The following is a 27414-nucleotide window of genomic DNA, read 5'->3' as shown; positions in this document are numbered from 1 at the left end:
TCTTTGCTTGCCTTATTTCTGTGGAATCTCAGAACAGGTGTTTCAGATCACATTGAAGTCTATAGGGCCAAAGGAAATATCCTCCGATTACAAAGAGAAAGAAGCTTTCTTAGAAACATCTTTGTGTTCTGTGAAATCATCTCACAGAGTTACAGCTTTCCCCTCAAGAAGCCTTTCGCTAAGACAGTTCTTGTGGAATTGGAAAAGTGATATTTGGAAGCCCTTAGAAGGCTATGGTGAGAAAGGAAATATCCTCAGATGAAATCTGGAAAGAAGCTTTCTGAGAAACTGCTTAGTGTTCTGTTAATTCATCTCACAGAGTTACATCTGTATTTCGTGGATCTCTTTGCTAGCCTTATTTCTGTGGAATCTTAGAACAGATATTTCGGATCCCTTTGAAGACTATAGGGCCAAAGGAAATATCCTCCGATAACAAAGAGAAAGAAGCTTTTGGAGAAACTTATTGGGGTTCTGTGACATCATCTCACAGAGTTACAGCTTTCCCCTCAAGAAGCCTTTCGCTAAGACAGTTCTTGTGGAATTGGCCAAGTGATATTTGGAAGCCCATAGAGGGCTATGGTGAAAAAGGAAATATCCTCAGATGATATCTGAAAAAAAGCTTTCTGAGAAAATGCTTAGTGTTCTGTTAATTCATCTCACAGAGTTACATCTGTATTTCGTGGATCTCTTTGCTAGCCTTATTTGTGTGGAATCTGAGAACAATTATTTCGGATCCCATTGAAGACTATAGGGCCAAAGGAAATGTCCTCCGATAATAAAGAGAATGAAGCTTTCTGAGAAACTTCTTGGGGTTCTGTGAAATCATCTCACGGAGTTACAGCTTTCCCCTCAAGAAGACTTTCGCTAAGACAGTTCTTGTGGAAATTGCAAAGTGATATTTCGAAGCCCATAGAGCGCAAGGGTGAAAAAGGAAATATCCTCAGATTAAATCTGGAAAGAAGCTTTCTGGGAAACTACTTAGTGTACTGTTCATTCTTCTCACAGAGTTACATCTGTATTTCGTGGATCTCTTTGCTAGCCTTATTTCTGTGGAATCTGAGAACAGGTATTTCGGATCCCATTGAAGACTATAGGGCCAAAGGAAATATCCTCCGATAACAAAGAGAAAGAAGCTTTCTGAGAAACTTCTTGGGGTTCTGTGAAATCATCTCACAGAGTTACAGTTTTCCCCTCAAGAAGCCTTTCGCTGAGACAGTTCTTGTGGAATTGGCAAAGTGATATTTGGAAGCCCTTAGAGGTCTATGGTGAAAAAGGAAATATCCTCAGATGAAATCTGGAAATAAGCTTTCTGAGAAACTGCTTGGTGTTCTGTTCATTCATCTCACAGAGTTACATCTGTATTTCGTGGATCTCTTTGCTAGCCTTATTTCTGTGGAATCTGAGAACAGGTATTTCAGATCCCATTGAAGACTATAGGGCCAAAGGAAATATCCTCCGATTACAAAGAGAAAGAAGCTTTCTTAGAAACTTCTTTGTGTTCTGTGAAATCATCTCACAGATTTACAGCTTTCCCCTCAAGAAGCCTTTCGCTAAGACAGTTCTTGTGGAATTGGCAAAGTGATATTTGGAAGCCCATAGAGGGCTATGGTGAAAAAGGAATTATCCTCAGATGAAATCTGGAAAAAAGCTGTCTGAGAACATGCTTATGTTCTGTTCATTCATCTCACAGAGTTACATCTGTATTTCGTGGTTCTCTTTGCTAGCCTTATTTCTGTGGAATCTGAGAACAGGTATTTCAGATCCCTTTGAAGACTATAGGGCCAAAGGAAATATCTTCCGATAACAAAGAGAAAGATGCTTTCTCACAAACTTCTTGGCGTTCTGTGAAATCATCTCACAGAGTTACAGATTTCCCCTCAAGAAGCCTTTCGCTAAGACAGTTCTTGTGGAATTGGCAAAGTAATATTTCGAAGCCCGTAGAGCGCTATGGTGAAAAAGGAAATATCCTCAGAGGAAATCTAAAAAATGCTTTCTGAGAAACTGCTTAGTGTTCTGTTAATTCATCTCACAGAGTTACATCTGTATTTCGTGGATCTCTTTGCTAGCCTTATTTCTGTGGAATCTGAGAACAGGTATTTCAGATCCCATTGAAGTCTATAGGGCCAAAGGAAATATCCTCCGATAACAAAGAGAAAGAAGCTTTCTGAGAAACTTCTTTGTGTTCTGTGAAATCATCTCACAGAGTTACAGCTTTCCCCTCAAGAAGCCTTTTGCTAAGACAGCTCTTGTGGAATTGGCAAAGTGATATTTGGAAGCCCATAGAGGGATATGGTGAAAAAGGAAATATCCTCAGATGAAATCTGGAAAGAAGCTTTCTGAGAAACTGCTTAGTGTTCGGTTAATTCATCTCACAGAGCTACATCTGTATTTCACGGATCTCTTTGCTAGCCTTATTTCTGTTGAATCTGAGAACAGGTATTTCAGATCCCATTGAAGTCTATAGGGCCAAAGGAAATATCCTCCGATAACAAAGAGAAAGAAGCTTTCTGAGAAACTTCTTTGTGTTCTGTAAAATCATCTCACAGAGTTACAGCTTTCCCCTCAAGAAGCTTTTCGCTACGACAGTTCTTGTGGAATTGGCAAAGTGATGTTTGGAAGCCCATAGAGGGCTCTGGTGAAAAAGGAAATATCCTCAGATGAAATCTGGAAAAAAGCTTTCTGAGAAACTGCTTAGTGTTCTCTTCATTCATCTCACAGAGTTTTTTCTATATTTCGTGGATCTCTTTGCTAGCCTTATTTCTGTGGAATCTGAGAACAGTTATTTCAGATCCCATTGAAGACTATAGGGCCAAAGGAAATATCCTCCAATAACAAAGAGAAAGATGCTTCCTCAGAAACTTCTCGGCGTTCTGTAAAATCATCTCACAGAGTTACAGATTTCCCCTCAAGAAGCCTTTCGCTAAGACAGTTCTTGTGGAATTGGCAAAGTGATATTTCGAAGCCCATAGAGCGCTATGGTGAAAAAGGAAATATCCTCAGATGAAATCTGGAAAGAAGCTTTCTGAGAAACTGCTTAGTGTTCTGTTCATTCATCTCACAGAGTTACATCTATATTTCGTGGATCTCTTTGCTAGCCTTATTTCTGTGGAATCTGAGAACAGGTATTTCAGATCCCATTGAAGACTATAGGGCCAAAGGAAATATCCTCCGATTACAAAGAGAAAGAAGCTTTCTTAGAAACTTCTTTGTGTTCTGTGAAATCATCTCACAGATTTACAGCTTTCCCCTCAAGAAGCCTTTCGCTAAGACAGTTCTTGTGGAATTGGCAAAGTGATATTTGGAAGCCCATAGAGGGCTATGGTGAAAAAGGAATTATCCTCAGATGAAATCTGGAAAAAAGCTGTCTGAGAACATGCTTATGTTCTGTTCATTCATCTCACAGAGTTACATCTGTATTTCGTGGATCTCTTTGCTAGCCTTATTTCTGTGGAATCTGAGAACAGGTATTTCAGATCCCTTTGAAGACTATAGGGCCAAAGGAAATATCTTCCGATAACAAAGAGAAAGATGCTTTCTCACAAACTTCTTGGCGTTCTGTGAAATCATCTCACAGAGTTACAGATTTCCCCTCAAGAAGCCTTTCGCTAAGACAGTTCTTGTGGAATTGGCAAAGTGATATTTCGAAGCCCGTAGAGCGCTATGGTGAAAAAGGAAATATCCTCAGAGGAAATCTAAAAAATGCTTTCTGAGAAACTGCTTAGTGTTCTGTTAATTCATCTCACAGAGTTACATCTGTATTTCGTCGATCTCTTTGCTAGCCTTATTTCTGTGGAATCTGAGAACAGGTATTTCAGATCCCATTGAAGTCTATAGGGCCAAAGGAAATATCCTCCGATAACAAAGAGAAAGAAGCTTTCTGAGAAACTTCTTTGTGTTCTGTAAAATCATCTCACAGAGTTACAGCTTTCCCCTCAAGAAGCTTTTCGCTACGACAGTTCTTGTGGAATTGGCAAAGTGATGTTTGGAAGCCCTTAGAGGGCTCTGGTGAAAAAGGAAATATCCTCAGATGAAATCTGGAAAAAAGCTTTCTGAGAAACTGCTTAGTGTTCTCTTCATTCATCTCACAGAGTTATATCTATATTTCGTGGATCTCATTGCTAGCCTTATTTCTGTGGAATCTGAGAACAGTTATTTCAGATCCCATTGAAGACTATAGGGCCAAAGGAAATATCCTCCGATAACAAAGAGAAAGATGCTTCCTCAGAAACTTCTCGGCGTTCTGTGAAATCATCTCACAGAGTTACGGATTTCCCCTCAAGAAGCCTTTCGCTAAGACAGTTCTTGTGGAATTGGCAAAGTGATATTTCGAAACCCATAGAGCACTATGGTGAAAAAGGAAATATCCTCAGATGAAATCTGGAAAGAAGCTTTCTGAGAAACTGCTTAGTGTTCTGTTCATTCATCTCACAGAGTTACATCTATATTTCGTGGATCTCTTTGCTAGCCTTATTTCTGTGGAATCTGAGGACAGGTATTTCAGATCCCATTGAAGTCTATAGGGCCAAAGGAAATATCCTCCGATAACAAAGAGAAAGAAGCTTTCTGAGAAACTTCTGTGCCTTCTGTGAAATCAACTCACATAGTTTCAGCTTTCCCCTCAAGAAGCCTTTCGCTAAGACAGTTCTTGTGGAATTGGCAAAGTGATATTTGGAAGCCCATAGAGGGATATGTTGAAAAAGGAAATATCCTCAGATGAAATCTGGAAAGAAGCTTTCTGAGAAACTGCTTAGTGTTCTGTTAATTCATCTCACAGAGTTACATCTGTATTTCGTGGATCTCTTTCCTAGCCTTATTTCTGTGGAATCTGAGAACAGATATTTTGGATCCCTTTGAAGACTATAGGGCCAAAGGGAATATCCTCCGATAACAAAGAGAAAGAAGCTTTCTGATAAACTTCTTTGTGTTCTGTGAAATCATCTCACAGAGTTACAGCTTTCCCCTCAAGAAGCCTTTTGCTAAGACAGCTCTTGTGGAATTGGCAAAGTGATATTTGGAAGCCCATAGAGGGATATGGTGAAAAAGGAAATATCCTCTGATGAAATCTGGAAAGAAGCTTTCTGAGAAACTGCTTAGTGTTCGGTTAATTCATCTCACAGAGCTACATCTGTATTTCGCGGATCTCTTTGCTAGCCTTATTTCTGTTGAATCTGAGAACAGGTATTTCAGATCCCATTGAAGACTATAGGGCCAAAGGAAATATCCTCCGATAACAAAGAGAAAGAAGCTTTCTGAGAAACTTCTTTGTGTTCTGTAAAATCATCTCACAGAGTTACAGCTTTCCCCTCAAGAAGCTTTTCGCTACGACAGTTCTTGTGGAATTGGCAAAGTGATGTTTGGAAGTCCATAGAGGGCTATGGTGAAAAAGGAAATATCCTCAGATGAAATCTGGAAAGAAGCTTTCTGAGAAACTGCTTAGTGTTCTGTTAAATCACCTCACAGAGTTACATCTATATTTCGTGGATCTCTTTGCTAGCCTTATTTCTGTGGAATCTGAGAACATGTATTTCAGATCCCTTTGAAAACTATAGGGCCAAAGGAAATATCCTCCGATAACAAAGAGAAAGAAGATTTCTGAGAAACTTCTTTGTGTTCTGTGAAATCATCTCACAGAGTTACAGCTTTCCCCTCAAGAAGCTTTTCGCTACGACAGTTCTTGTGGAATTGGCAAAGTGATGTTTGGAAGTCCATAGAGGGCTATGGTGAAAAAGGAAATATCCTCAGATGAAATCTGGAAAGAAGCTTTCTGAGAAACTGCTTAGTGTTCTGTTAAATCACCTCACAGAGTTACATCTGTATTTCGTGGATCTCTTTGCTAGCCTTATTTCTGTGGAATCTGAGAACAGGTATTTCAGATCCCTTTGAAAACTATAGGGCCAAAGGAAATATCCTCCGATAACAAAGAGAAAGAAGATTTCTGAAAAACTACTTTGTGTTCTGTGAAATCATCTCACAGAGTTACAGCTTTCCTCTCAAGAAGACTTTCGCTAAGACAGTTCTTGTGGAATTGGCAAAGTGATATTTGGAAGCCCATAGAGGGCTGTGGTGAAAAAGGAATTATCCTCAGATGAAATCTGGAAAAAAGCTGTCTGAGAACATGCTTATGTTCTGTTCATTCATCTCACAGAGTTACATCTGTATTTCGTGGATCTCTTTGCTAGCCTTATTTCTGTGGAATCTGAGAACAGGTATTTCAGATCCCTTTGAAGACTATAGGGCCAAAGGAAATATCTTCCGATAACAAAGAGAAAGATGCTTTCTCACAAACTTCTTGGCGTTCTGTGAAATCATCTCACAGAGTTACAGATTTCCCCTCAAGAAGCCTTTCGCTAAGACAGTTCTTGTGGAATTGGCAAAGTGATATTTCGAATCCCGTAGAGCGCTATGGTGAAAAAGGAAATATCCTCAGAGGAAATCTAAAAAATGCTTTCTGAGAAACTGCTTAGTGTTCTGTTAATTCATCTCACAGAGTTACATCTGTATTTCGTGGATCTCTTTGCTAGCCTTATTTCTGTGGAATCTGAGAACAGGTATTTCAGATCCCATTGAAGTCTATAGGGCCAAAGGAAATATCCTCCGATAACAAAGAGAAAGAAGCTTTCTGAGAAACTTCTTTGTGTTCTGTGAAATCATCTCACAGAGTTACAGCTTTCCCCTCAAGAAGCCTTTTGCTAAGACAGCTCTTGTGGAATTGGCAAAGTGATATTTGGAAGCCCATAGAGGGATATGGTGAAAAAGGAAACATCCTCAGATGAAATCTGGAAAGAAGCTTTCTGAGAAACTGCTTAGTGTTCGGTTAATTCATCTCACAGAGCTACATCTGTATTTCGCGGATCTCTTTGCTAGCCTTATTTCTGTTGAATCTGAGAACAGGTATTTCAGATCCCATTGAAGTCTATAGGGCCAAAGGAAATATCCTCCGATAACAAAGAGAAAGAAGCTTTCTGAGAAACTTCTTTGTGTTCTGTAAAATCATCTCACAGAGTTACAGCTTTCCCCTCAAGAAGCTTTTCGCTACGACAGTTCTTGTGGAATTGGCAAAGTGATATTTGGAAGCCCATAGAGGGCTCTGGTGAAAAAGGAAATATAATCAGATGAAATCTGGAAAAAAGCTTTCTGAGAAACTGCTTAGTGTTCTCTTCATTCATCTCACAGAGTTATATCTATATTTCGTGGATCTCTTTGCTAGCCTTATTTCTGTGGAATCTGAGAACAGTTATTTCAGATCCCATTGAAGACTATAGGGCCAAAGGAAATATCCTCCGATAACAAAGAGAAAGATGCTTCCTCAGAAACTTCTCGGCGTTCTGTGAAATCATCTCACAGAGTTACAGATTTCCCCTCAAGAAGCCTTTCGCTAAGACAGTTCTTGTGGAATTGGCAAAGTGATATTTCGAAGCCCATAGAGCGCTATGTTGAAAAAGGAAATATCCTCAGATGAAATCTGGAAAGAAGCTTTCTGAGAAACTGCTTAGTGTTCTGTTCATTCATCTCACAGAGTTACATCTATATTTCGTGGATCTCTTTGCTAGCCTTATTTCTGTGGAATCTGAGAACAGGTATTTCAGATCCCATTGAAGACTATAGGGCCAAAGGAAATATCCTCCGATTACAAAGAGAAAGAAGCTTTCTTAGAAACTTCTTTGTGTTCTGTGAAATCATCTCACAGATTTACAGCTTTCCCCTCAAGAAGCCTTTCGCTAAGACAGTTCTTGTGGAATTGGCAAAGTGATATTTGGAAGCCCATAGAGGGCTATGGTGAAAAAGGAAATATCCTCAGATGAAATCTGGAAAAAAGCTGTCTGAGAACATGCTTATGTTCTGTTCATTCATCTCACAGAGTTACATCTGTATTTCGTGGATCTCTTTGCTAGCCTTATTTCTGTGGAATCTGAGAACAGGTATTTCAGATCCCATTGAAGACTATAGGGCCAAAGGAAATATCTTCCGATAACAAAGAGAAAGATGCTTTCTCACAAACTTCTTTGCGTTCTGTGAAATCATCTCACAGAGTTACAGATTTCCCCTCAAGAAGCCTTTCGCTAAGACAGTTCTTGTGGAATTGGCAAAGTGATATTTCGAAGCCCGTAGAGCGCTATGGTGAAAAAGGAAATATCCTCAGAGGAAATCTAAAAAATGCTTTCTGAGAAACTGCTTAGTGTTCTGTTAATTCATCTCACAGAGTTACATCTGTATTTCGTGGATCTCTTTGCTAGCCTTATTTCTGTGGAATCTGAGAACAGGTATTTCAGATCCCATTGAAGTCTATAGGGCCAAAGGAAATATCCTCCGATAACAAAGAGAAAGAAGCTTTCTGAGAAACTTCTTTGTGTTCTGTGAAATCATCTCACAGAGTTACAGCTTTCCCCTCAAGAAGCCTTTCGCTTAGACAGTTCTGTGGAATGGGCAAAGTGATATTTGGAAGCACATTGAGGGCTATGGTGAAAAAGGAAATATCCTCAGATGAAATCTGGAAAGAAGCTTTCTAAGAAACTGCTTAGTGTTCGGTTCATTCATCTCACAGAGTTACATCTGTATTTCGTGGATCTGTTTGCTAGCCTTATTTCTGTGGAATGTGAGAACAGATATTTTGGATCCCTTTGAAGACTATAAGGCCAAAGGAAATATCCTCCGATAACAAAGAGAAAGAAGCTGTCTGAGAAACTTCTTTGTGTTCTGTAAAATCATCTCACAGAGTTACAGCTTTCCCCTCAAGAAGCTTTTCGCTACGACAGTTCTTGTGGAATAGGCAAACTGATATTTGGAAGCCCTTAGAGGGCTATGTTGAAAAAGGAAATATCCTCAGATGAAATCTGGAAAGAAGCTTTCTGAGAAACTGCTTAGTGTTCTGTTAAATCACCTCACAGAGTTACATCTGTATTTCGTGGATCTCTTTGCTAGCCTTATTTCTGTGGAATCTGAGAACAGGTATTTCAGATCCCTTTGAAAACTATAGGGCCAAAGGAAATATCCTCCGATAACAAAGAGAAAGAAGATTTCTGAGAAACTTCTTTGTGTTCTGTGAAATCATCTCACAGAGTTACAGCTTTCCTCTCAAGAAGCCTTTCGCTAAGACAGTTCTTGTGGAATTGGAAAAGTGATATTTGGAAGCCATAGAGGGCTATGGTGAAAAAGGAACTATCCTCAGATGAAATCTGAGAAGAAGTTTTTTGAGAAACTGCTTAGTGTTCTGTTAATTCATCTCACAGAGTTACATCTGTATTTCGTGGATCTCTTTGCTAGCCTTATTTCTGTGGAATCTGAGAACAGGTATTTCGGATCCCATTGAAAACTATAGGGACAAAGGGAATATCCTCCGATAAAAAAGAGAAAGAAGCTTTCTGAGAAACATCTTTGTGTTCTGTGAAATCATCTCACAGAGTTACAGCTTTCCCCTCAAGAAGCCTTTCGCTAAGACAGTTCTTGTGGAATTGGCAAAGTGATATTTGGAAGCCTATAGAGGGCTATGGTGAAAAAGGAAATAACCTCAGATGAAATCTGGAAAGAAGGTTTCTGAGAAACTGCTTAGTGTTCTGTTCATTCATCTCACAGAGTTACATCTGTATTTCGTGGATCTCTTTGCCAGCCTTATTTCTGTGGAATCTGAGAACAGGTATTTCAGATCCCATTGAAGACTAGAGGGCCAAAGGAAATATCCTCGGATAACAAAGAGAAAGAAGCTTTCTGAGAAACTTCTTTGCATTCTGTGCAATCAACTCACAGAGTTACAGCTTTCCCCTCAGGAAGCCTTTCGCTACGACAGTTCTTGTGAAATTGGCAAAGTGATATTTGGAAGTCCATAGAGGGCTATGGTGAAAAGGGAAATATCCTCAGATGAAATGTGGAAAGAAGCTTTCTGAGAAACTGCTTAGTGTTCGGTTAATTCATCTCACAGAGTTACATCTGTATTTCGTGGATCTCTTTGTTAGCCTTATTTCTGTGGAATCTGAGAACAGATATTTTGGATCCCTTTGAAGACTATAGGGCCAAAGGAAATATCCTCCGATAAAAAAGAGAAAGAAGCTTTCTGAGAAACTTCTTTGTGTTCTGTGAAATCATCTCACAGAGTTACAGCTTTCCTCTCAAGAAGCCTTTTGCTAAGACAGCTCTTGTGGAATTGGCAAAGTGATATTTGGAAGCCCATAGAGGGCTATGGTGAATAAGGAAATATCCTCAGATGAAATCTGGAAAGAAGCTTTCTGAGAAACTGCTTAGTGTTCTGTTCATTCAGCTCACAGAGTTACATCTGTATTTCGTGGATCTCTTTGCTAGCCTTATTTCTGTGGAATCTGAGAACAGGTATTTCAGATCCCATTGAAGACTATAGGGCCAAAGGAAATATCCTCCGATAACAAAGAGAAAGAAGCTTTCTGAGAAACTTCTTTGCGTTCTGTGAAATCATCTCACAGAGTTACAGCTTTCCCCTCAAGAAGCCTTTCGCTAAGACAGTTCTTGTGGAATTGGCAAAGTGCTATTTGGAAGCCCATAGAGGGCTATGTTGAAAAAGGAAATATCCTCAGATGAAATCTGGAAAGTAGCTTTCTGAGAAACTGCTTAGTGTTCTGTTAATTCATCTCACAGAGTTACAACTGTATTTCGTGGATCTCTTTGCTAGCCTTATTTCTGTGGAATCTGAGAACAGATATTTCGGATCCCATTGAAGACTATAGGGCCAAAGGAAATATCCTCCGATAACAAAGAGAAAGAAGCTTTCTGAGAAACTTCTTTGCGTTCTGTGAAATCATCTCACAGAGTTACAGCTTTCCCCTCAAGAAGCCTTTCGCTAAGACAGTTCTGTGGAATTGGCAAAGTGATATTTGGGAGCCCATTGAGGGCTATGGTGAAAAAGGAAATATCCTCAGATGAAATCTGGAAAGAAGCTTTCTAAGAAACTGCTTAGTGTTCGGTGAATTCATCTCACAGAGTTACATCTGTATATCGTGGATCTCTTTGCTAGCCTTATTTCTGTGGAATCTTAGAACAGATATTTTGGATCCCTTTGAAGACTATAGGGCCAAAGGAAATATCCTCCGATAACAAAGAGAAAGAAGCTTTCTGAGAAACTTCTTTGTGTTCTGTAAAATCATCTCACAGAGTTACAGCTTTCCCCTCAAGAAGCTTTTCGCTACGACAGTTCTTGTGGAATTGGCAAAGTGATATTTGGAAGCCCATAGAGGGCTATGTTGAAAAAGGAAATATCCTCAGATGAAATCTGGAAAGAAGCTTTCTGAGAAACTGCTTAGTGTTCTGTTAAATCACCTCACAGAGTTACATCTGTATTTCGTGGATCTCTTTGCTAGCCTTATTTCTGTGGAATCTGAGAACAGGTATTTCAGATCCCTTTGAAGACTATAGTGCCAAAGGAAATATCCTCCAATAACATAGAGAAAGAAGCTTTCTGAGAAACGTCTTTGTGTTCTGTGAAATCATCTCACAGAGTTACAGCTTTCCTCTCAAGAAGCCTTTCGCTAAGACAGTTCTTGTGGAATTGGAAAAGTGATATTTGGAAGCCCATAGAGAGCTACGGTGAGAAAGGAAATATCCTCAGATGAAATCTGGAAAGAAGCTTTCTGAGAAACTGCTGAGTGTTCTGTTAATTCATCTCACAGAGTTCCATCTGTATTTCGTGGATCTCTTTGCTAGCCTTATTTCTGAGGAATCTGAGAACAGATATTTCGGATCCCTTTGAAGACTATAGGGACAAAGGAAATATCCTCCGATAACAAAGAGAAAGAAGCTTTCTGAGAAACTTCTTTGCGTTCTGTGAAATCAACTCACAGAGTTACAGCTTTCCCCTCAAGAAGCCTTTCGCTACGACAGTTCTTGTGAAATTGGCAAAGTGATATTTGGAAGTCCGTAGAGGGCTATGGTGAAAAGGGAAATATCCTCAGATGAAATCTGGAAAGAAACTTTCTGAGAAACTGCTTAGTGTTCGGTTAATTCATCTCACAGAGTTACATCTGTATTTCGTGGATCTCTTTGCTAGCCTTATTTTTGCGGAATCTGAGAACAGGTATTTCAGATCACTTTGAAGTCTATAGTGCCAAAGGAAATATCCTCCGATTACAAAGAGAAAGAAGCTTTCCTAGAAACTTCTTTGTGTTCTGTGCAATCATCTCACAGAGTTACAGCTTTCCCCTCAAGAAGCCTTTCGCTAAGATAGTTCTTGTGGAATTGGCAAAGTGATATTTCGAAGCCCATAGAGCGCTATGGTGAAAAAGGAAATATCCTCACATGAAATCTGGAAAGAAGCTTTCTGAGAAACTGCTTAGTGTTCTATTCATTCTTCTCACAGAGTTACATCTGTATTTCGTTTATCTCTTTGCTAGCCTTATTTCTGTGGAATCTGAGAACAGGTATTTCAGATCCCATTGAAGACTATAGGGCCAAAGGAAATATCCTCCGATAACAAAGAGAAAGAAGCTTTCTGAGAAACTTCTTGGGGTTCTGTGAAATCATCTAACAGAGTTACAGCTTTCCCCTCAAGAAGCCTTTCGCTAAGACAGTTCTGTGGAATGGGCAAAGTGATATTTGGAAGCACATTGAGGGCTATGGTGAAAAAGGAAATATCCTCAGATGAAATCTGGAAAGAAGCTTTCTAAGAAACTGCTTAGTGTTCGGTTCATTCATCTCACAGAGTTACATCTGTATTTCGTGGATCTCTTTGCTAGCCTTATTTCTGTGGAATGTGAGAACAGATATTTTGGATCCCTTTGAAGAATATAAGGCCAAAGGAAATATCCTCCGATAACAAAGAGAAAGAAGCTTTCTGAGAAACTTCTTTGTGTTCTGTAAAATCATCTCACAGAGTTACAGCTTTCCCCTCAAGAAGCTTTTCGCTACGACAGTTCTTGTGGAATAGGCAAACTGATATTTGGAAGCCCTTAGAGGGCTATGTTGAAAAAGGAAATATCCTCAGATGAAATCTGGAAAGAAGCTTTCTGAGAAACTGCTTAGTGTTCTGTTAAATCACCTCACAGAGTTACATCTGTATTTCGTGGATCTCTTTGCTAGCCTTATTTCTGTGGAATCTGAGAACAGGTATTTCAGATCCCTTTGAAAACTATAGGGCCAAAGGAAATATCCTCCGATAACAAAGAGAAAGAAGATTTCTGAGAAACTTCTTTGTGTTCTGTGAAATCATCTCACAGAGTTACAGCTTTCCTCTCAAGAAGCCTTTCGCTAAGACAGTTCTTGTGGAATTGGAAAAGTGATATTTGGAAGCCCATAGAGGGCTATGGTGAAAAAGGAACTATCCTCAGATGAAATCTGAGAAGAAGTTTTTTGAGAAACTGCTTAGTTTTCTGTTAATTCATCTCACAGAGTTACATCTGTATTTCGTGGATCTCTTTGCTAGCCTTATTTCTGTGGAATCTGAGAACAGGTAATTCGGATCCCTTTGAAAACTATAGGGACAAAGGAAATATCCTCCGATTACAAAGAGAAATAAGCTTTCTTAGAAACTTCTTTGTGTTCTGTGAAATCATCTCACAGAGTTACAGCTTTCCCCTCAAGAAGCCTTTCGCTAGGACAGTTCTTGTGGAATTGGCAAAGTGATATTTGGAAGCCCATAGAGGGCTATGGTGAAAAAGGAAATATCCTCAGATGAAATCTGGAAAGAAGCTTTCTGAGAAACTGCTTAGTGTTCTGTTAATTCATCTCACAGAGTTACATCTGTATTTCGTTGATCTCTTTTCTAGCCTTATTTCTGTGGAATCTGAGAACAGATATTTCGGATCCCTTTGAAGACTATAGGGCCAAAGGAAATATACTCCGATAAAAAAGAGAAAGAAGCTTTCTGAGAAACATCTTTGTGCTCTGTGAAATCATCTCACAGAGTTACAGCTTTCCCCTCAAGAAGCCTTTCGCTAAGACAGTTCTTGTGGAATTGGCAAAGTGATATTTGGAAGCCCATAGAGGGCTATGGTGAAAAAGGAAATATCCTCAGATGAAATCTGGAAAGAAGCTTTCTGAGAAACTGCTTCGTGTTCTGTTAATTCATCTCACAGAGTTACATCTGTATTTCGTGGATCTCTTTGCCAGCCTTATTTCTGTGGAATCTGAGAACAGGTATTTCAGATCCCCTTGAAGACTATAGGGCCAAAGGTAATATCCTCCGATTACAAAGAGAAAGAAGCTTTCTTAGAAACTTATTTGTGTTCTGCGAAATCATCTCACAGAGTTACAGCTTTCACCTCAAGAAGCCTTTCGCTAAGACAGTTCTTGTGGAATTGGCAAAGTGATATTTGGAAGCCCTTAGAGGGCTACGGTGAGAAAGGAAATATCCTGAGATGAAATCTGGAAAGAAGCTTTCTGAGAAACTGCTTAGTGTTCTGTTAATTCATCTCACAGAGTTACATCTGTATTTCGTGGATCTCTTTGCTAGCCTTATTTCTGTGGAATCTGAGAACAGATATTTCGGATCCCTTTGAAGACTAGAGGGCCAAAGGAAATATCCTCCGATAACAAAGAGAAGGAAGCTTTCTCAGAAACTTCTTTGCATTCTGTGAAATCAACTCACAGAGTTACAGCTTTCCCCTCAAGAAGCCTTTCGCTACGACAGTTCTTGTGAAATTGGCAAAGTGATATGGAAGTCCATAGAGGGCTATGGTGAAAAGGGAAATATCCTCAGATGAAATGTGGAAAGAAGCTTTCTGAGAAACTGCTTAGTGTTCGGTTAATTCATCGCACAGAGTTACATCTGTATTTCGTGGATCTCTTTGTTAGCCTTATTTCTGTGGAATCTGAGAACAGATATTTTGGATCCCTTTGAAGACTATAGGGCCAAAGGAAATATCCTCCGATAAAAAAGAGAAAGAAGCTTTCTGAGAAACTTCTTTGTGTTCTGTGAAATCATCTCACAGAGTTACAGCTTTCCCCTCAAGAAGCCTTTTGCTAAGACAGCTCTTGTGGAATTGGCAAAGTGATATTTCGAAGCCCATAGAGGGCTATGGTGAATAAGGAAATATCCTCAGATGAAATCTGGAAAGAAGCTTTCTGAGCAACTGCTTAGTGTTCTGTTCATTCAGCTCACAGAGTTACATCTGTATTTCGTGGATCTCTTTGCTAGCCTTATTTCTGTGGAATCTGAGAACAGGTATTTCAGATCCCATTGAAGACTACAGGGCCAAAGGAAATATCCTCCGATAACAAAGAGAAAGAAGCTTTCTGATAAACTTCTTTGCGTTCTGTGAAATCATCTCACAGAGTTACAGCTTTCCCCTCAAGAAGCCTTTCGCTAAGACAGTTCTTGTGGAATTGGCAAAGTGCTATTTGGAAGCCCATAGAGGGCTATGTTGAAAAAGGAAATATCCTCAGATGAAATCTGGAAAGAAGCTTTCTGAGAAACTGCTTAGTGTTCTGTTAATTCATCTCACAGAGTTACATCTGTATTTCGTGGATCTCTTTAGTAGCCTTATTTCTGTGGAATCTGAGAACAGATATTTCGGATCCCATTGAAGACTATAGGGCCAAAGGAAATATCCTCCGATAAGAAAGAGAAAGAAGCTTTCTGAGAAACTTCTTTGCGTTCTGTGAAACCATCTCACAGAGTTACAGCTTTCCACTCAAGAAGCCTTTCGCTAAGACAGTTCTGTGGAATTGGCAAAGTGATATTTGGAAGCCCATTGAGGGCTATGGTGAAAAAGGAAATATCCTCAGATGAAATCTGGAAAGAAGCTTTCTACGAAACTGCTTAGTGTTCGGTGAATTCATCTCACAGAGTTACATCTGTATTTCGTGGATCTCTTTGCTAGCCTTATTTCTGTGGAATGTGAGAACAGATATTTTGGATCCCTTTGAAGACTATAGGGCCAAAGGAAATATCCTCCGATAACAAAGAGAAAGAAGCTTTCTGAGAAACTTCTTTGTGTTCTGTAAAATCATCTCACAGAGTTACAGCTTTCCCCTCAAGAAGCTTTTCGCTACGACAGTTCTTGTGGAATTGGCAAAGTGATATTTGGAAGCCCATAGAGGGCTATGTTGAAAAAGGAAATATCCTCAGATGAAATCTGGAAAGAAGCTTTCTGAGAAACTGCTTAGTGTTCGGTTAATTCATCTCACAGAGTTCCATCTGTATTTCGTGGATCTCTTTGCTAGCCTTATTTCTGAGGAATCTGAGAACAGATATTTCGGATCCCTTTGAAGACTATAGGGCCAAAGGAAATATCCTCCGATAACAAAGAGAAAGAAGCTTTCTGAGAAACTTCTTTGCGTTCTGTGAAATCAACTCACAGAGTTACAGCTTTCCCCTCAAGAAGCCTTTCGCTACGACAGTTCTTGTGAAATTGGAAAAGTGATATTTGGAAGTCCATAGAGGGCTATGGTGAAAAGGGAAATATCCTCAGATGAAATCTGGAAAGAAACTTTCTGAGAAACTGCTTAGTGTTCGGTTAATTCATCTCACAGAGTTACATCTGTATTTCGTGGATCTCTTTGCTAGCCTTATTTTTGCGGAATCTGAGAACAGGTATTTCAGATCCCATTGAAGACTATAGGGCCAAAGGAAATGTCCTCCGATTACAAAGAGAAAGAATCTTTCTTAGAAACTTCTTTGCGTTCTGTGAAATCATCTCACAGAGATACAGCTTTCACCTCAAGAAGCCTTTCGTTAAGACAGTTCTTGTGGAATTGACAAAGTGATATTTGGAAGCCCATAGAGGTCTATGGTGAAAAAGGAAATATCCTCAGATGAAATCTGAGAAGAAGTTTTCTGAGAAACTGCTTTGTGTTCTGTTAATTCATCTCACAGAGTTACATCTGTATTTCGTGGATCTCTTTGCTAGCCTTATTTCTGTGGAATCTGAGAACAGGTATTTCGGATCCCATTGAAAAATATAGGGACAAAGGAAATATCCTCCGATTACAAAGAGAAATAAGCTTTCTTAGAAACTTCTTTGTGTTCTGTGAAATCATCTCACAGAGTTACAGCTTTCCCCTCAAGAAGCCTTTCGCTAAGACAGTTCTTGTGGAATTGGCAAAGTGATATTTGGAAGCCCATAGAGGGCTATGGTGAAAAAGGAAATATCCTCAGATGAAATCTGGAAAGAAGCTTTCTGAGAAACTGCTTAGTGTTCTGTTAATTCATCTCACAGAATTACATCTGTATTTCGTTGATCTCTTTTCTAGCCTTATTTCTGTGGAATCTGAGAACAGATATTTCGGATCCCGTTGAAGACTATAGGGCCAAAGGAAATATCCTCCGATAAAAAAGAGAAAGAAGCTTTCTGAGAAACATCTTTGTGTTCTGTGAAATCATCTCACAGAGTTACAGCTTTCCCCTCAAGAAGCCTTTTGCTAAGACAGTTCTTGTGGAATTGGCAAAGTGATATTTGGAAGCCCATAGAGGGCTACGGTGAAAAAGGAAATATCCTCAGATGAAATCTGGAAAGAAGCTTTCTGAGAAACTGCTTAGTGTTCTGTTCATTCATCTCACAGAGTTACATCTGTATTTCGTGGATCTCTTTGCCAGCCTTATTTCTGTGGAATCTGAGAACAGGTATTTCAGATCCCATTGAAGACTATAGGGCCAAAGGAAATATCCTCCGATTACAAAGAGAAAGAAGCTTTCTTAGAGACTTCTTTGTGTTCTGCGAAATCATCTCACAGAGTTACAGCTTTCCACTCAAGAAGCCTTTCGCTAAGACAGTTCTTGTGGAATTGGCCAAGTGATATTTGGAAGTCCATAGAGGGCTACGGTGAGAAAGGAAATATCCTCAGATGAAATCGGGAAAGAAGCTTTTTGAGAAACTGCTTAGTGTTCTGTTAATTCATCTCACAGAGTTACATCTGTATTTCGTGGATCTCTTTGCTAGCCTTATTTCTGTGGAATCTGAGAACAGATATTTCGGATCCCTTTGAAGACTAGAGGGCCAAGGAAATATCCTCCGATAACAAAGAGAAAGAAGCTTTCTGAGAAACTTCTTTGCATTCTGTGAAATCAACTTACAGAGTTACAGCTTTCCCCTCAAGAAGCCTTTCGCTACGACAGTTCTTGTGAAATTGGCAAAGTGATATTTGGAAGTCCATAGAGGGCTATGGTGAAAAGGGAAATATCCTCAGATGAAATCTGGAAAGAAACTTTCTGAGAAACTGCTTAGTGTTCGGTTAATTCATCTCACAGAGTTACATCTGTATTTCGTGGATCTCTTTGCTAGCCTTATTTTTGCGGAATCTGAGAACAGGTATTTCAGATCCCATTGAAGACTATAGGGCCAAAGGAAATATCCTCCGATTACAAAGAGAAAGAAGCTTTCTTAGAAACTTCTTTGCGTTCTGTGAAATCATCTCACAGAGTTACAGCTTTCCCCTCAAGAAGCCTTTCGCTAAGACAGTTCTTGTGGAATTGGCAAAGTGATATTTGGCAGCCCATAGAGGGCTATGGTGAAAAAGGAAATATCCTCAGATGAAATCTGGAAAGAAGCTTTCTGAGAAACTGCTTAGTGTTCTGTTAATTCATCTCACAGAGTTACATCTGTATTTCGTGGATCTCTTTGCCAGCCTTATTTCTGTGGAATCTGAGAACAGGTATTTCAGATCCCCTTGAAGACTATAGGGCCAAAGGTAATATCCTCCGATTACAAAGAGAAAGAAGCTTTCTTAGAAACTTATTTGTGTTCTGCGAAATCATCTCACAGAGTTACAGCTTTCACCTCAAGAAGCCTTTCGCTAAGACAGTTCTTGTGGAATTGGCAAAGTGATATTTGGAAGCCCTTAGAGGGCTACGGTGAGAAAGGAAATATCCTGAGATGAAATCTGGAAAGAAGCTTTCTGAGAAACTGCTTAGTGTTCTGTTAATTCATCTCACAGAGTTACATCTGTATTTCGTGGATCTCTTTGCTAGCCTTATTTCTGTGGAATCTGAGAACAGATATTTTGGATCCCTTTGAAGACTATAGGGCCAAAGGAAATATCCTCCGATAAAAAAGAGAAAGAAGCTTTCTGAGAAACTTCTTTGTGTTCTGCGAAATCATCTCACAGAGTTACAGCTTTCACCTCAAGAAGCCTTTCGCTAAGACAGTTCTTGTGGAATTGGCAAAGTGATATTTGGAAGCCCTTAGAGGGCTACGGTGAGAAAGGAAATATCCTGAGATGAAATCTGGAAAGAAGCTTTCTGAGAAACTGCTTAGTGTTCTGTTAATTCATCTCACAGAGTTACATCTGTATTTCGTGGATCTCTTTGCTAGCCTTATTTCTGTGGAATCTGAGAACAGATATTTTGGATCCCTTTGAAGACAATAGGGCCAAAGGAAATATCCTCCGATAAAAAAGAGAAAGAAGCTTTCTGAGAAACTTCTTTGTGTTCTGTGAAATCATCTCACAGAGTTACAGCTTTCCCCTCAAGAAGCCTTTTGCTAAGACAGCTCTTGTGGAATTGGCAAAGTGATATTTCGAAGCCCATAGAGGGCTATGGTGAATAAGGAAATATCCTCAGATGAAATCTGGAAAGAAGCTTTCTGAGCAACTGCTTAGTGTTCTGTTCATTCAGCTCACAGAGTTACATCTGTATTTCGTGGATCTCTTTGCTAGCCTTATTTCTGTGGAATCTGAGAACAGGTATTTCAGATCCCATTGAAGACTACAGGGCCAAAGGAAATATCCTCCGATAACAAAGAGAAAGAAGCTTTCTGAGAAACTTCTTTGTGTTCTGTGAAATCATTTCACAGAGTTACAGCTATCCCCTCAAGAAGCCTTTCGCTAAGACAGTTCTTGTGGAATTGGCAAAGTGATATTTGGAAGCCCATAGAGGGCTATGTTGAAAAAGGAAATATCCTCAGATGAAATCTGGAAAGAAGCTTTCTGAGAAACTGCTTAGTGTTCTGTTAATTCATCTCACCGAGTTACATCTGTATTTCGTGGATCTTTTTGCTAGCCTTATTTCTGTGGAATCTGAGAACAGATATTTCGGATCCCATTGAAGACTATAGGGCCAAAGGAAATCTCCTCCGATAACAAAGAGAAAGAAGCTTTCTGAGAAACTTCTTGGCGTTCTGTGAAATCATCTCACAGAGTTACAGCTTTCCTCTCAAGAAGCCTTTCGCTAAGACTGTTCTGTGGAATTGGCAAAGTGATATTTGGAAGCCCATAGAGGGCTATGGTGAAAAAGGAAATATCCTCAGATGAAATCTGGAAGGAAGCTTTCTAAGAAACTGCTTAGTGTTCGGTTAATTCATCTCACAGAGTTACATCTGTATTTCGTGGATCTCTTTGCTAGCCTTATTTCTGTGGAATCTGAGAACAGATATTTCGGATCCCATTGAAGACTATAGGGCCAAAGGAAATATCCTCCGATAACAAAGAGAAAGAAGCTTTCTGAGAAACTTCTTGGCGTTCTGTGAAATCATCTCACAGAGTTACAGCTTTCCCCTCAAGAAGCCTTTCGCTAAGACAGTTCTGTGGAATTGGCAAAGTGATATTTGGAAGCACATTGAGGGCTATGGTGAAAAAGGAAATATCCTCAGATGATATCTGGAAAGAAGCTTTCTAAGAAACTGCTTAGTGTTCGGTTCATTCATCTCACAGAGTTACATCTGTATTTCGTGGATCTCTTTGCTAGCCTTATTTCTCTGGAATGTGAGAACAGATATTTTGGATCCCTTTGAAGACTATAAGGCCAAAGGAAATATCCTCCGATAACAAAGAGAAAGAAGCTTTCTGAGAAACTTCTTTGTGTTCTGTAAAATCATCTCACAGAGTTACAGCTTTCCCCTCAAGAAGCTTTTCGCTACGACAGTTCTTGTGGAATAGGCAAAGTGATATTTAGAAGCCCTTAGAGGGCTATGTTGAAAAAGGAAATATCCTCAGATGAAATCTGGAAAGAAGCTTTCTGAGAAACTGCTTAGTGTTCTGTTAAATCACCTCACAGAGTTACATCTGTATTTCGTGGATCTCTTTGCTAGCCTTATTTCTGTGGAATCTGAGAACAGGTATTTCAGATCCCTTTGAAAACTATAGGGCCAAAGGAAATATCCTCCGATAACAAAGAGAAAGAAGATTTCTGAGAAACTTCTTTGTGTTCTGTGAAATCATCTCAGAGAGTTACAGCTTTCCTCTCAAGAAACCTTTCGCTAAGACAGTTCTTGTGGAATTGGAAAAGAGATATTTGGAAGCCAATAGAGGGCTATGGTGAAAAAGGAACTATCCTCAGATGAAATCTGAGAAGAAGTTTTCTGAGAACCTGCTTTGTGTTCTGTTAATTCATCTCACAGAGTTACATCTGTATTTCGTGGATCTCTTTGCTAGCCTTATTTCTGTGGAATCTGAGAACAGGTATTTCGGATCCCATTGAAAACTATAGGGACAAAGGAAATATCCTCCGATTACAAAGAGAAATAAGCTTTCTTAGAAACTTCTTTGTGTTCTGTGAAATCATCTCACAGAGTTACAGCTTTCCCCTCAAGAAGCCTTTCGCTAAGACAGTTCTTGTGGAATTGGCAAAGTGATATTTGGAAGCCCATAGAGGGCTATGGTGAAAAAGGAAATATCCTCAGATGAAATCTGGAAAGAAGCTTTCTGAGAAACTGCTTAGTGTTCTGTTAATTCATCTCACAGAGTTACATCTGTATTTCGTTGATCTCTTTTCTAGCCTTATTTCTGTGGAATCTGAGAACAGATATTTCGGATCCCGTTGAAGACTATAGGGCCAAAGGAAATATCCTCCGATAAAAAAGAGAAAGAAGCTTTCTGAGAAACATCTTTGTGTTCTGTGAAATCATCTCACAGAGTTACAGCTTTCCCCTCAAGAAGCCTTTTGCTAAGACAGTTCTTGTGGAATTGGCAAAGTGATATTTGGAAGCCCATAGAGGGCTACGGTGAAAAAGGAAATATCCTCAGATGAAATCTGGAAAGAAGCTTTCTGAGAAACTGCTTAGTGTTCTGTTCATTCATCTCACAGAGTTACATCTGTATTTCGTGGATCTCTTTGCCAGCCTTATTTCTGTGGAATCTGAGAACAGGTATTTCAGATCCCATTGAAGACTATAGGGCCAAAGGAAATATCCTCCGATTACAAAGAGAAAGAAGCTTTCTTAGAAACTTCTTTGTGTTCTGCGAAATCATCTCACAGAGTTACAGCTTTCCCCTCAAGAAGCCTTTCGCTAAGACAGTTCTTGTGGAATTGGCCAAGTGATATTTGGAAGTCCATAGAGGGCTACGGTGAGAAAGGAAATATCCTCAGATGAAATCTGGAAAGAAGCTTTTTGAGAAACTGCTTAGTGTTCTGTTAATTCATCTCACAGAGTTACATCTGTATTTCGTGGATCTCTTTGCTAGCCTTATTTCTGTGGAATCTGAGAACAGATATTTCGGATCCCTTTGAAGACTAGAGGGCCAAGGAAATATCCTCCGATAACAAAGAGAAAGAAGCTTTCTGAGAAACTTCTTTGCATTCTGTGAAATCAACTCACAGAGTTACAGCTTTCCCCTCAAGAAGCCTTTCGCTACGACAGTTCTTGTGAAATTGGCAAAGTGATATTTGGAAGTCCATAGAGGGCTATGGTGAAAAGGGAAATATCCTCAGATGAAATCTGGAAAGAAACTTTCTGAGAAACTGCTTAGTGTTCGGTTAATTCATCTCACAGAGTTACATCTGTATTTCGTGGATCTCTTTGCTAGCCTTATTTTTGCGGAATCTGAGAACAGGTATTTCAGATCCCATTGAAGACTATAGGGCCAAAGGAAATATCCTCCGATTACAAAGAGAAAGAAGCTTTCTTAGAAACTTCTTTGCGTTCTGTGAAATCATCTCACAGAGTTACAGCTTTCCACTCAAGAAGCCTTTCGCTAAGACAGTTCTTGTGGAATTGGCAAAGTGATATTTGGAAGCCCATAGAGGGCTATGGTGAGAAAGGAAATATCCTCAGATGAAATGTGGAAAGAAGCTTTCTGAGAAACTGCTTAGTGTTCGGTTAATTCATCTCACAGAGTTACATCTGTATTTCGTGGATCTCTTTGTTAGCCTTATTTCTGTGGAATCTGAGAACAGATATTTTGGATACCTTTGAAGACTATAGGGCCAAAGGAAATATCCTCCGATAACAAAGAGAAAGATGCTTTCTGAGAAACTTCTTTGTGTTCTGTGAAATCATCTCACAGAGTTACAGCTTTCCCCTCAAGAAGCCTTTTGCTAAGACAGCTCTTGTGGAATTGGCAAAGTGATATTTGGAAGCCCATAGAGGGCTATGGTGAGAAAGGAAATATCCTCAGATGAAATCTGGAAAGAAGCTTTCTGAGAAACTGCTTAGTGTTCTCTTAATTCATCTCACAGAGTTACATCTGTATTTCGTGGATCTCTTTGCTAGCCTTATTTCTGTGGAATCTGAGAACAGATATTTCGGATCCCATTGAAGACTATAGGGCCAAAGGAAATATCCTCCGATATCAAAGAGAAAGAAGCTTTCTGAGAAATTTCTTTGTGTTCTGTGAAATCATCTCACAGAGTTACAGCTTTCCCCTCAAGAAGCCTTTCGGTAAGACAGTTCTTGTGGAATTGGCAAAGTGATATTTGGAAGCCCATAGATGGCTATGGTGAAAAAGGAAATATCCTCAGATGAAATCTGGAAAGAAGCTTTCTGAGAAACTGCTTAGTGTTCTGTTCGTTCATCTCACAGAGTTACATCTGTATTTCGTGGATCTCTTTGCTATCCTTATTTCTGTGGAATCTGAGAACAGGTATTTCAGATCCCATCGAAGACTATAGAGACAAAGGAAATATCCTCCGATTACAAAGAGAAAGAAGCTTTCTGATAAACCTCTTTGTGTTCTGTGAAATCATATCACAGAGTTACAGCTTTCCCTTCAAGAAGCCTTTCGCTATGACAGTTCTTGTGGAATTGGCAAAGTGATATTTGGAAGCCCATAGAGGGCTATGATGAAAAAGGATATATCCTCAGATGAAATCTGGAAAGAAGCTTTCTGAGAAACTGTTTAGTGTTCTGTTAATTCATCTCACAGGGTTACATCTGTATTTCATGGATCTCTTTGCTAGCCTTATTTCTGTGGAATCTGAGAACAGATATGTCGGATCCCATTGAAGACTATAGGACCAAAGGAAATATCCTCCGATAACAAAGAGAAAGAAGCTTTCTGAGAAACTTCTTTGCGTTCTGTGAAATCATCTCACAGAGTTACAGCTTTCCCCTCAAGAAGCCTTTCGCTAAGACAGTTCTTGTGGAATTGGCAAAGTGATATTTGGAAGCCCATAGAGCGCTCTGGTGAAAAAGGAAATATTCTCAGATGAAATCTGGAAAGAAGCTTTCTGAGAAACTGCTTAGTGTTCTGTTAATTCATCTCACAGAGTTACATCTGTATTTCGTGGATCTCTTTGCTAGCCTTATTTTTGTGGAATCTGAGAACAGTTATTTCAGATCCCATTGAAGAATATAGGGCCAAAGGAAATATCCTCCGATAACAAAGAGAAAGAAGCTTTCTGAGAAAGTTCTTTGCATTCTGTGTAATCATCTCACAGAGTTACAGCTTACCAATCAAGAAGCCTTTCGCTAAGACAGTTCTTCTGGAATTGACAAAGTGATATTTGGAAGCCCATAGAGGGCTATGGAGAGAAAGGATATATCCTCCGATGAAATCTGGAAAGAAGCTTTCTGAGAAACTGCTTAGTGTTCTGTTAATTCATCTCAGAGTTACATCTGTATTTCGTGGATCTCTTGGCTAGCCTTATTTCTGTGGAATCTGAGAACAGATATTTCGGATCCCATTGAAGATTATAGGGCCAATGGAAATATCCTCCGATAACAAAGAGAAAGAAGCTTTTTGAGAAACTTCTTTGCGTTCTGTGAAAACAACTCACAGAGTTACAGCTTTCCCCTCAAGAAGCCTTTCACTAAGACAGTTCTTGTGGAATTGGGAAAGTGATATTTGGAAGTCCATAGAGGGCTATGGTTAAAAAGGAAGTATCCTCAGATGAAAACTTGAAAGAAGCTTTCTGAGAAACTGCTTAGTGTTCTGTTAATTCATCTCACAGAGTTACATCTGTATTTCGTGGATCTCTTTGCTAGCCTTATTTCTGTGGAATCTGAGAACAGATATTTCGGATCCCTTTGAAGACTATAGGGCCAAAGGAAATATCCTCCGATAGCAAAGAGAAAGAAGCTTTCTGAGAAACTTCTTTGCGTTCTGTGAAATCATCTCACAGAGTTACAGCTTTCCCCTCAAGAAGTCTTTCGCTAAGACTGTTCTTTTGGAATTGGCAAAGTGATATTTGGAAGCCCATAGAGGGCTACGGTGAAAAAGGAAATATCCTCAGATGAAATCTGGAAAGAAGCTTTCTGAGAAACTGCTTAGTGTTCTATTAATTCATCTCACAGAGTTACATCTGTATTTCGTGGATCTCTTTGCTAGCCTTATTTCTGTGGAATCTGAGAACAGGTATTTCAGATCCCATTGAAGACTATAGGGCCAAAGGAAATATCCTCCGATTACAAAGAGAAAGAAGCTTTCTTAGAAACTTCTTTGTATTCTATGAATTCATCTCTCAGAGTTACAGCTTTCCCCTCAAGAAGCCTTTCGATAAGACAGTTCTTGTGGAATTGGCAAAGTGATATTTGGAAGCCCATAGAGGGCTATGGTGAAAAAGGATATATGCTCAGATGAAACCTGGAAAGAAGCTTTCTGAGAAACTGCTTAGTGTTCTGTTAATTCATCTCACAGAGTTACATCTGTATTTCGTGGATGTCTTTGCTAGCCTTATTTCTGTGGAATCTGAGAACAGATATTTCGGATCCCATTGAAGACTATAGGGCCAAAGGAAATATCCTCCGATAACAAAGAGAAAGAAGCTTTCTTAGAAACTTCTTTGCGTTCTGTGAAATCATCTCACAGAGTTACAGCTTTCCCCTCAAGAAGCCTTTCGCTAAGACAGTTCTTGTGGAATTGGCAAAGTGATATTTGGAAGCCCATAGAGCGCTCTGGTGAAAAAGGAAATATCCTCAGATGAAATCTGGAAAGAAGCTTTCTGAGAAACTGCTTAGTGTTCTGTTCATTCATCTCACAGAGTTACATCTGTATTTCGTGGATCTCTTTGCTAGCCTTATTTCTGTGGAATCTGAGAACAGGTATTTCGGATCCCATTGAAGACTATAGGGCCAAAGGAAATATCCTCCGATAACAAAGAGAAAGAAGCTTTCTGAGAAACCTCTTTGTGTTCTGTGAAATCATCTCACAGAGTTACAGCTTTCCCCTCAAGAAGCCTTTCGCTAAGACAGTTCTTGTGGAATTGGCAAAGTGATATTTGGAAGCCCTTAGAGGGCTATGGTGAAAAAGGAAATATCCTCAGATGAAATTTGGAAAGAAGCTTTCTGAGAAACTGCTTAAGGTTCTGTTCATTCATCTCACAGAGTTACATCTGTATTTCGTGGATCTCTTTGCTAGCCTTATTTCTTTGGAATCTGAGAACAGGTATTTCAGATCCCATTGAATACTTTAGGGTCAAAGGAAATATCCTCCGATAACAAAGAGAAAGAAGCTTTCAGAGAAACTTCTTTGCGTTCAGTGAAATCATCTCACAGAGTTACAGCTTTCCCCTCAAGAAGCCATTCGCTAAGACAGTTCTTGTGGAATTGGCAAGGTGATATTTGGAAGCCCATAGAGGACTACGGTGAAAAAGGAAATATCCTCAGATGAAATCTGGAAAGAAGATTTCTGAGAAACTGCTTAGTGATCTGTTAATTCATCTGACAAAGTTACATCTGTATTTCGTGGATCTCTTTGCTAGTCTTATTTCTGTGGAATCTGAGAACAGGTATTTCTGATCCCATTGAAGACTATAGGGCCAAAGGAAATATCTTCCGATTACAAAGAGAAAGAAGCTTTCTTAGAAACTTCTTTGTGTTCTGTGAAATCATCTCACAGAGTTACAGCTTTCCCCTCAAGAAGCCTTTCGCTAAGACAGTTCTTGTGGAATTGGCAAAGTGATATTTGGAAGCCCATAGAGCGCTCTGGTGAAAAAGGAAATATCCTCAGATGAAATCTGGAAAGAAGCTTTCTGAGAAACCGCTTAGTGTTCTGTTAATTCATCTCACCGAGTTACATATGTATTTCGTGGATCTCTTTGCTAGCCTTATTTCTGTGGAATCTGAGAACAGGTATTTCAGATCCCATTGAAGACTACAGGGCCAAAGGAAATATCCGCCGATTACAAAGAGAAAGAAGCTTTCTTAGAAACTTCTTTGTGTTCTGTGAAATCATTTCACAGAGTTACAGCTTTCCCCTCAAGAAGCCTTTCGCTAAGACAGTTCTTGTGGAATTGGCAAAGTGATATTTGGAAGTCCATAGAGGGCTATGGTGAAAAAGGAAATATCCTCAGATGAAAACTGGAAAGAAGCTTTCTGAGAAACTGCTTAGTGTTCGGTTAATTCATCTCACCGAGTTACATCTGTATTTCGT

This window comes from Macaca mulatta, chromosome 10, assembly GCF_049350105.2.
Source record: "Macaca mulatta isolate MMU2019108-1 chromosome 10, T2T-MMU8v2.0, whole genome shotgun sequence".
Taxonomy (NCBI): Eukaryota; Metazoa; Chordata; class Mammalia; order Primates; family Cercopithecidae; genus Macaca; species Macaca mulatta.
The sequence above is the reverse complement of the archived record's forward strand: the minus strand, read 5'-3'. Positions refer to the sequence as shown.